This window comes from Paralichthys olivaceus, chromosome 5, assembly GCF_024713975.1.
Source record: "Paralichthys olivaceus isolate ysfri-2021 chromosome 5, ASM2471397v2, whole genome shotgun sequence".
NCBI classification, from domain to species: Eukaryota; Metazoa; Chordata; class Actinopteri; order Pleuronectiformes; family Paralichthyidae; genus Paralichthys; species Paralichthys olivaceus.
Genome location: NC_091097.1, coordinates 11,776,844 through 11,786,899, shown reverse-complemented (window position 1 = coordinate 11,786,899; position 10,056 = coordinate 11,776,844).

Here is a 10,056-nt window from a genome sequence, read left to right as displayed (position 1 = left end):
GGATGAGTGGTTGGTGACAAATTGTGCTTGGGGCACATTTTTTTAAGAGGGGAAATGTTTACACTTTTAAACCTTCTTTCTGAAGCCAGAGTCAAGCAAGATATTTTTTTCCATTAACATTTATTAACTCCAAAAGTTCCTCCTAGATACCTTTACTTGTCTATGCTTCCCCATTGCCTAAAATTGCTTTTATTTATTATTTTTGATTTACTCTTCATTCTTCATAAACATTCCATGTTTTTTTTCGAGGATGCATTTTTTCCAGACAGAGCTAATAAGAGGAAGAGGAGGATTCCCAGCACTGTATATCTTGGAACATTCCAGTGAAGAGGTGATGGATGACAAATTGTGCTCAGGGGAAATTTTTTACACCTTCAAACATAAATACTTCCTTTGTTGCCTGTAAATCAAGTGTCACTTTTGTTTCTGCTCAATTAAAGTCAATTTTGTAATTTATAACCAAAATGTAGAAGTTATTTCAGGGCACCTTTTATACAAAGCAGGTCTAAACCATACTCTAAAGAGTCATTTACAGAGTTTCAATATTCTGCCATGAGCAAGCACTTGTGGAAAAGCCCATTTAACATGAAGAAAACTCAAAATGAAACCTTATCGTCCTCATGCCATACCATCATATCTTAGTTGCTGGGGAGTTCCTGTCAGTACTCATGCTGCAACATTAACTGGAGGAGCATGGAGTTTTTCTGCATGATTTTGAAGACGCGATGTCCTGATTTGTGCAATGTTACAAATGAGAATCAAGGTTATCAATGATATTAAAGGACACACAGTATCCTGATCTAAGATATCTGGTGACACAGTGACACTTGAGTCCATCTCATCTAGAGTAACTACACGATTAGATAATGGGTTTCTGAGGGGTTTGGTTTAGTTGCAGAAAGTTGTTGGTAAATCTAGATCTTTGTGTCCTTAAGAAATGCTTGAAGATTGGTTTCATCTGACTTTAATATAATTCGTACAATAGAGTATCCTCTGCATACAATGCTTGTGAGGAGTATTTCAATATGATTGGTCCGAGCACAGAGCCTTGTGGAGCTCCAAGCCAAACTCTTGTGTAGACAGAGGATTCATTTCTAACATGTAGAAACAGAAGATGAGGTGGTAGATAAAAGTTGTACCAGCTAAGTGTGGTTCCTGGAAAGGATATCACCGTTTGCGTGTTGCTGAAATTGTAGCACATAGCAGGTGTTCACAACTCATCTTAACCTGAGAGGTTAACATTCAGCATGGGGGAGAATGAGGTTCCCAGTAAGGCAGAGTGGAAAAAGCAACATTAAAAAGCACAAGAGGCATGGACAGAGGGAAATAATAAAACCAAGTGGGGGAGACAAAGTGAGCAAATCCAATTTAGCCATATGTGATCCTATCTCCACAGCAACTCTTTGTGTTTGCAGCGAGCAGTTTGTGAGCTTTGGCACTGACCGACTCTTCTCCCCCTGTAAGCCCCTTTCTAACTGCCATCCCTGAAAAGACGAGCGGGCAGATACAAAGGGACACGATAAGGCAAAGAGATAAAATGTGAAGTGATGTCGGGAGAGGACGATGGAGAGAATGTGAGGGAGAAGAGGTAAAATAAAGAGCGAGCGGGGGACAAGGAGGTGATGAAGTGAGTGGAGACCTGAGAGGGGAGTCGCAGGACATTCCTGAGCCAGCTGTGGGTTGGAGGGGGAATTCTCACATAATGTCTGACGAATAAAACAAGACACAGGCTATTTCAGTATTCCAGGCAAAAAACCCACTGGCACATCATAACGGAAAGAGGGGGGAAAAGAGGGATCTTGGAAGGAAAAAGAGGAAAGCGGCTAATGAGAGAAGCAGCCGGCTGCACGGTCCGGTTAGGCAGGCCTACAACCGCAGCAGTCCAGCGGTTAACCTTTCGCTGCCTCTCCCTCTCCTGTCTCCTGGATCCAAAATGGAGGCAGAAACTGGCAGCGTGCAGTAGTGGTTGTTGGGGCCTCACAGAGCACACATTCCTCCTGCACAGACAGGTGGTGGGGCTGTTTAATAAATACAGGATTTGATGCAGGGAGTCAGCAGAGGAGCGGGGGAGGGAGTCAAAGGCAATCGCAGCCTGTAAACAGCAGAGTTGAGCAGTCATAATATGACTACTGCTCTTCAGGGGATACAAAACCCCCAACTCCACTCATAACTCCTGGTTAATGACTCACCCATTCGACTGAAGTGCTGCTGACTATCTAAACACCATTGTTCCATTGCACTGGCCGGATACAAATGGCTCACTATATTAAGTGGTGCTCAAATATACAGTGCTTCGAGCAGAAAGAGTCAAGTTCAGAGATTCACATGAAGCAGCTCAAAAGCTCAAATTTGTATTTGATATTCTCAAACCACACAATCAAGACCAAACTAGTCTTTTACGTCTGACATGCTCCCACATGACTATCAAATGTTCATTTCAATTTATTTTAAAGTGACTGTTATTTAACACCATTACTTATATAAAAGTGGCTATTGTTACAAAACCTTTCCATCCTATTCATTATGTTGGTTTGGACAAGCTTTGCAGTCATACCAGACAGTGGATTAAAGATCCCATTTCAAACATGTATCAAATTGCTTTTAGCTGTTTCAAATCTTACTTCCAGCAGTTTTAACAGTTTATTTTTGTGTAGACATTTTCCATTTCAACTTCTACTGACCACTTTAACTATTTATCTGATACTTTTAGCTTATTATGTATTTATTTATCTTCTCTCCTGCAAACCTGGACTCACTCACTCAGCTTGTTTCAGTTGTTAGCTGATTGTTATTGGGTACTGCAGATCAGCCTCTTAGTAAAAGTCGTTTTATTTGGTTGTTTATATTCATTCCTAACAAAAATACATGGATGTCTACTTTTTCTAAATATCTTTTATATTTGTTTCCACATGCCACCTATGGCAACTGCAGAAGCAGCCCCAAGCGTGCCAGTTCCCCTGCAAATTACTTTGCGAGACCATATCAGATACATGCCAAGCAACTTAATGGAAAATGTTGTTTACTCTCCCAGTGCAATTAAAAAGCACAAAATACTGAATATTGAAAACAATCACCTGTTACATTTGATGTGGTTTTCAATAATAAACCTTATTTACATAGCACTTTTACAAAAAGTGCAGATGCTTAAAAACACATAATATTAAGACAATAAAAAACATTAAAAAAATAAAATCTTAATCTTGTGTTCTATGAACTTGAGAATGACTAATGCAATACACTCCTACACCCCTTCACAGTACTGATACAGGTGATAAATAACAGAAAACATAAAAGAAAGAACCTGTGTTTGTATTGCTGCATTATTTATCTTCATTGATTCCTTGCCCACATGACAGACACTTGCTTTTGTTCCATCCTCGTTCAGAAACTCACCTTTGCACCACAACCAACAATGTGTCAGTGTATGTATTGGTGGGAGTGGACTGAGCTCACTGCTAGTAACAAGACATAGATGAATGATTCACTTGGGTCGGTGCCACAACATGTGACTATACCAGTATGACAACGATGACTTAAGTGACTTGTAGGAACAAGAAAACAATTTAGTTTAATATGTAGTTATGGGACAACCTGTAATTTACAAGACTTATGTTGCGCATTACCTAGTTCTGCCAAGCATTGGTAACTTTAAGATTTAGACAAATCGGTGAGAACTATACTGGAACCTCCTAAAAGTTAACACCCCAAGAGGCTGACAGTGCGTCACCTCCAGTTGTTTTTCGTCTCCTACCACGCTCCTGTCAGGGTCCTGCAGGGCGGCGGCAGCTCTGAGAAGAGACACGTCCACCACAAGGCCTGTAAAGTACTTTCTGTGTCATGCAACAGAAGGCCGGGGATTTCCGGCGAGCAGCACTCCGCTGTTGCCACCCAGGGGCAGAGCACAGAGGCCATGTGTGTGTGTCCGCCGGCCACCACATCACAGTGCGGCCTCCTGCCAAAGCCTTTCTGATCTTCCCTACAGAGAGCAAGCTCGCTTTTTCCTTCCTCTGCTCCCCCTTAACCACGCAGATGAGAGGGCAGGAGGAAAGAAGGATGATCATTTCATGGGGGGGAATCCCACATCCTGTAATGTTATCTTTTGTCGCGGTTGCTGAAAGATTAGATAACATGACTAATGAGGTCAAAAAACAAAACAGAAAAGACTGATCGGCGGCAGCAGTGACAATACAGCGGGGTGCATGCACTTCACTGTGAGGAATAACAGTTGATAAACAGTCTAGTCAAGGGTGCACACTTCCTTTGCTCTACTTTGTGTGTCAGAAGCCACTTCCTTGGGTTGAGTCCACAATTCTGATGACAGTTGCTGGTAGACCGCTGCAGCCGCATCCACTGTCCTCTCTTCCTCCGTCTACTCATCCCAGCTCGCCTCCCTCTCTCTGTTCCTCTCCTTTTTTTCCCCCTCAGCACTGGAGTTAGTCTGCACCGACTCTCGCTGGGTCAAAGCATGACTGACGCAAATCACTGGCAATTTCAAAGGCTTCTCTACAAATGGCAGTTGTGTGGTGCGGTGATCTCCGCTAAACCGTTCTGAGAACATTAATGGGGATAGCAAACGTGCCTCATGGAAAAATCCCCAGAGCGGCAGAAGATTTTAGTCCCCCCGCACCGCATCCCACATCACTGATGGAAATGATTAAGAATATTGGAGTGTAATTCCACCCCCCTCAGTCTGGCTCTTAAAATAGAGAAAAAGAGAGGAGGGCGGATGTCTGAATTCCTCTGATTGGAGCAGAGCGGCAATGCGCTATTAGTGCTGATGTCGACCTGTGACCACAGCAGCAGGCCGGCCATGTGGGGGAGAGGGCCATGGCATCACTCACTCAGAGCCCCCCCCCACCCCCACCCCTCTCTCTCTCTCTTGTGCAAAACAGTTGTGTTGCCTCTTGTGTTGCCAGCCTGTGGTTTTTTGTGTATTATTGATTTCAAAGACATTCCTTACATTCAAATGTAAACTCAAAGGCACACATATGCTTGTTCCCTCACACGCAGTTAACCCAGATCAAGAGTAGACAAACAACAGAAGAGGCACTGGCTGTTTTGAAGAGTCGTGTTTTGGTTGGTTCCATATTTCTGAACTTTTATTTTATGGAGCTGGTTTATATGAAACATGTGTTTGAGAGCTTTATACAAAACTGCACTGCAACTAGTGTTATATTTATCGAGTTAATAAGCCACACACGTCTGGCACAGTGTAGCTGCCTCGTTGTGTTGCGTTCACTGGAAACTTTTAGGAAATGAGGCATGATGAACTGAAAGATTTCAAAGGAAGCAGAGGTTGTATGTACACGACAACGTTCACAGCTGTCGGCCCTGTAATTTGGACGGCTGCTAAACGACAAGGTGATTGCTGCAATTACAGCAGAAATGGTTGTAAAAAAAAAAAAAAAAAAAAAAGAATCGCAATGAAGTGATGCTCTGGTGTTTTTGAAAGCTGAGGCTGACGGGCTATCAGAGAGACAGGCAGTGTTTGAACTCAATACATCAATCTGTCTCTGTTAGGTTAACCACACAAGACTACACCGTGCCCGCAACCACATTTCCACATTACAGATGCGGAAACACACAAACAAACAGAATTATTAGATTGAGAGAAGGTGCTGAAAATAAAAATCTCATCAGACTCCAGAATTGGACAGCAGAGGTCAGCTGTTGAGCCAAACCTGACTTTTGATGCTACCTCTAATAGTGCGTTGCAACAGATGCACCATAACCACAGAAGCAGTTGTGTTTTGAAGTGGCTTTGATCTGCTCTTGAAATCCATGAGGATGCGTCGTATGAATCCTTGTTGATTGTGTCCCTGCCAAAAAAATATTGAAAGACTCCTCAGGCTCGACCGCTGAACTCAATGACTCAAAACAAATGCATCCCGACATAACTTCCCACTTTATAAGACTGAGTCAGATCCTCTTCTTTGGCTGCATGTATGGTCCATGCCAGAAAAGCGAGGATGTAGTTGAAAGCAGTTATGCAGTCACTGTGAACAACTTCATTATTTTCATTAGAAAGTAGAAAAAAATCTGCCGAAGAAAAGTTGTAGATGGCCTAATACGCTAACTAGCATAATCATGACTTTGATGTGTTTGGTGTCTCCTTCATCTGATTGCTTCTCTCCTACTCTCTGTGCTCACACATGCAGTATTTAATTATACCTGAATTCCTAATTAAGTTGTTCTCATTTACATGTTTATGTTTCCGCTCTCAGACAATGGAACTACTGACGGACATGCAGACCAATATGATTACAGTAACTAGTGATCACTTCCAGGCTGTAAGCGATACACAAAAACAACTGGACACATTTCCCCCGAACATTGGTTGTGGTAAGGGAACAACTCCCGGCTCCAGATCAGGGGGCGGAATCAAGGAAATTTAATTTTTTCACTTTTCTTTTAACACTGTGAGAAAGAGCGTTTTTAACATTTACATTTTCTCAGGAATAATTTACTTAATCTTGTCAATGTTAGCTTCTGTGCTATCAATTGTTATCCAAATACTGGTGACTCTCTTTCATGGAAAGTAACGTACGTTTGACCAAATGGTGTCATATTTTGTAAGAAAGAAAAAACGTCACCAAATGGGTCTGAAAAGTTAGTAAATCTGGCAACAGTGCCTGTAAATGCCCCCCGGATGATAAAGAAGCTACCTTAGCCAATTCACTGCGAAAGAGCATCCGCCAATTCTCTCATTCTACTCAGCCTGTGGACCAATGGTGTAACTTTGGTCATTCACGCACATTTGCATTTCTAAGGATGGCGTCCCTGTTGCGGTCCATCCAGAAAAGATCACATCATGCAGCTGCGAATTAAATAAAGCACAAATTGAAAAAGAATTACAGCTCCACAAAAGCACGGTGGCAGAGTCCTGCATCACATGATGGCAACATAACTCTGAACAAGCTGTCGACACAAGACAACAAGACTTTAAGAGTCACCGTGTCATCTGGTTTGAGGGTCGTGTGACGAGCTCTGGGTCCCACAGATGTGAAGTGTCCGTCTGTTCTGTGCGATACAAGTTCACGACCAGCCGCGGTTAATGGCTGACCCGGAGAGACCAGATTTGGCTGCGCCGTCATCAGACACACGGTGCTGCAGCCTCATCACATGTTCCGACCACAAACACAGTGACCGCCTGTTACCCAGTCTACGTTGCTAATTGGTAAAATTAACGCAAACTCTGTTCAGAGAAGATAGTGATCCGAGACCACATGCCAGTGCCCAGCAGATGTGCACACAAGGATAAGGAAGATGTTTGAGTGAAAGGCGGCTCATATAATCTGAAACTTGAAAGTGATGCAGTTCCTGTGAACTGATAATATCTGATTTGAATCAACTGTTTTTCCAAGTGAACTGTGTCGGAGCTGCATGGATTCACATCTTCTCCTGTGCTGTGTCAGAGCAGCTCTTCTCTAGCACAACATTTCCACTTAGATTTCACTTGAGATTACTTCTGAAGTCATTTTGCTGAATTAATGTATTTGGACAGATGTTATGTTAATTCTGGCTGTTGATTTTCATTCTACGTGGTCACTGGAATAACAGGTAACGTTTCAACGACTTGGAGAACAGAAATGGAATGCTTAATGTCTGTTTGAGCCAAGACCTAATAGTAAAAAAAAGTCAGCACTGTCAAACACAATTTCAGAGATGTGGAATGAACTCAGATTGACCAAGCGTACTTCTAGCGGGGTGGTTCGATGATGTTGTAGAGAATGAGCTGCAATCACAGAGTGTCTCTGACCTCTGCGTACAGCAGCCAAGTCCCCCCCATCCTCTGCCAAGCACTGCAAGCAGATCCATCTAGGTCCACAGTTGACCCACAGGCCCAGAATAGGACCCACATTGTGACAGATGTTTTTGATCGTTTTTTTTTTTTTTTTTTTCGCCGACCACAGCTATGGCCTAACCCAGAGGAACACCTCTCCCCTCCCACAAAATCCCCCTAAAGACCCTCCCTTAAATCCCAAATCCCTGCTCTACACAGCTAACTTAAAACAACTCCTCAAATGCATGGAGTTGGCTCACCTCTATACGCAGTGCCTATATCCATCCTCAGAGCCCTGGAGTCTCCAGAGCGCCCACCTTCCTGCCGCATTTTGCCCTCCCACGGACTGATTTCAGGGAACAGCCGTTAATCTGAGGGGGAACGTTGGAGAACGTCTCCTTTTAATTATCAGAAAACTCCAACCGGCTTGGATAATTGATTCCAAATGGCGAGCCCGGGCTGGAGTGGGTGCAGGGTTGAGGGAGGTGGCCACGGAGGGAGAGCAAGATCAGGAGGAGGAGGAGCAAAGAGATATGACTCCTTCTCAGGTTCTGACCTTTGGGTGCCCCCGTGCTTGTGTGCGCTGCCAAAGATAAAGACCAGATTGACTGTGTTGGCCCAGGGGAGGATGGAATAATCTGAATATCAGAGGTGTATGCAGCTCAGTGGAGCTACCTTCTCCCCTGGGGATATCTCACTGAGCTGTTTATACCTCCTGTGCTTCAGAGGTCTTTAACTCGTGCAGATATCACAGCGAGTGCAGCACCTCTTCACTGGACAACAGTGATGGAGCTTTATGACAACTTTCTCTGCCTAACACAGTCTTCCCTGGGGACAAGAAGCCCATAAAACATTTATCATCGTAGAAATATTTGAACACGGTGGAACCATAATCTTTTATGTGCAGTCCTCCTCTCTAAACACATGGAGAGCTTGACAAAGACAGAGGATTCTTACAACCCCGGGGCTTAACTGAGAAGCAAAAATAATAGAATGGCGCAAAAACAAAACACAAGCTAATTATCATGGCTCCAAACACATCGCAAGTACACATACATTCACACTCTGACTCCAGGACCACCCGTGAGAGCTGACCTGGCCATGCCCCCTGCTGCTCAGCGCTGGCGTGTGTCCAGAACAAACTGGGCCTCTCCGTAGGGAACAGCGGAGGCCTGAGGCCGTGCTGCTTAGCAGGCGCCGAGGGGGCGGCAGGCTGCCAGTGGTCAGTCCCTGCCGGAGCTTCTGGGAATGGTGTCACACTCGCACTAACCCCAGTCCTCACACCGGCCAGCTCCCGGGTCCGGGGGCCGGGTAGCGAGGTCGGAAGAGCAGCACTCCTACGGGTGAGCAGATGGACTCGCTGTCATGGATGAGCTCATTCTGGCAAACATCCAAACAAGAGGCGAGCCAGACCCCCGTGTTGTTTGAGCTCTTCTCTCCATGAAGTCACTCCCCGAGCACAGATCAGCAGCACACGCTCTCTGCACACAAACAACATCCTGAAGTTCAACCGAGGCCAGAGTGGTGACAGGAAGAGGGGGAACGTCTTAGCTGAGGCTGAAACTAACTGCAAAGAAGTCCAAAGATGTAGAAGATCAGGATGTCATCTGTGCAAGAGATGGATTAGGAGGAGTAAAGAAACATGATAAAAAGAAACTGCACTGAGTGCAAAGAGGCATGAAAGAAGCAGTCCGTCTTCAAGGCTAAATTTAATGTTATCATATTCACAACCAGGCTACTGTGAGAAAAATAACAAGAAATCTTATCTGACGGATAGACCTTGATGACACCAAGTGATGCTAAGTATGCGCCCTTCAGCTTCTCTCATCAGACGCAGGACAGAGGACGACATTTCCCAGGCGACCGTGAGGAATCTCTCATGATATCACTTTAACCCAAACAGACCAGCCGGCCGACAACCTCCTCTGCTGCTGCTCGAAGTACGCAGCACGAAGACATCCGCTCCTCGCTGTTTGCAGGTCAGACAGATGTACGTGCGCAGCACACACCAGTGCATTCTGGGCGTATATGAACAATACTAAATAGTGGCTGAGAAATCCGGGGAGGCGCTGGAGCTGATACTGGCTGTCAGACCACTCCGGGATTACAGCGATAAGGAAGGCTAATTGGAGGCCGCCTGCTCTCTAACAAGGCCAGTCAGTCCTCAGACAACACGAGCCAAGGACGTTGTTTAATAGGTCTAAATCAAATTTTCTTTTGCAGAGTAGTCTGCTGTGATAAGGTGGTCAGAGCATAAACCAACTGCCCATTGA